The sequence below is a fragment of the Poromitra crassiceps genome, assembly GCF_964638095.1.
Source record: "Poromitra crassiceps genome assembly, chromosome: 6".
Taxonomy (NCBI): domain Eukaryota; kingdom Metazoa; phylum Chordata; class Actinopteri; order Beryciformes; family Melamphaidae; genus Poromitra; species Poromitra crassiceps.
In genome coordinates this window covers 18,851,526-18,852,517 of record NC_139627.1, presented here as the reverse complement: position 1 = coordinate 18,852,517, position 992 = coordinate 18,851,526, and the positions used below count along the sequence as shown (strand labels likewise).

The 992-nt window shown below is 53.5% G+C and overlaps 1 pseudogene across 1 annotated transcript in view; it reads right to left on the bottom strand.

Annotated features, from left to right (window-relative positions):
• Positions 1-992, bottom strand: part of LOC310779079 (zinc finger protein ZPR1 pseudogene) — a 1,332-nt pseudogene continuing 340 nt past the window's right edge. Inside the window, exon 1 of the transcript in view lies at positions 1-992. This exon is cut by the window's right edge and continues 340 nt beyond it. The product of the transcript in view is annotated as a zinc finger protein ZPR1 pseudogene (transcript).

The following is a 992-nucleotide window of genomic DNA, read 5'->3' as shown; positions in this document are numbered from 1 at the left end:
TCACTCCTGATATCCCTCAGTCTTCATGTCATCCAGACCGAGGTCTTTGTTCTGCTCAAATGTCCGGGTGTACTTCTCAATGTTCATCTCGGGGTCTGGGTCTGGGTCATAGACATTCTGGAGGTAGCTGTTCCCTGCAGGGTCATCCAGAATAATGTGAATGTCCATTTCTCCAGTGGTGATCTTGTCGATCTTCATCCCGAAGAGCCTCAGCTTCTCCATCTGGTCTGCAGAGCTGCTGTCGCCACAAATAAAGGTGTTTTTTGAGACAATAAGGTCTTTGATATCTTTCAGGAGGCCTTCCAGGGTGGTGAACTTTCCGCCCAGAGCTGCCATGTCCAGCTCAAACTCCAGCTCAGGTATGAGGATGGAGCAGGTCTCAGACTTGAGCAGGTCTCTGGTCATGTCTGAGACATCGGTGACGTGCAGGGTGATCTTGGTGCCCAGGTGCTCCATGGCTCGCCCGGATTTCACCTCATTAGTCCTGTGTCCACACTCGTCACAGTTCGTGGCCATTATGATGACCTCCTTGAAGTGAGGGATCTGGACAAGCTTCATGTTGGTTGCTGCAGGAGCGTTGCATTCTGGGCAGTTGGTATCGAACACCAGAACCTCATTTCTCATGGCTTCCAGGTCATCGGCGGGCTTCTCCTCCTCCACTTCGTTGTCAGACCTTATCCCCAGCTGAGCGTCCTGCTCGGGTGTCCGCTTGAACCGCGTCACGGTCAGAGCTTCGTCTTTCTGATGGGCAAACCGGTTCTCCACAAAGCTGTTCCCCGATGGATCTTCAATCACCAGGGTGAACTCATCCTCCAAGTCTTTCAGCCTTTTCAGCTTCTTGATGAACTGCTCTATCTTCTCGGCCACCTCCGGGTCAGTCTCCCGCCTCGCGGACTGGTCCTGCTCCAGTCCGGCCACCGCTCGGTCCAGCAGCCCCTCGATGGTCGACAAAGAGCCTTTCTGCGTGAAAGGGGGGATTTCAAAGTCTACCT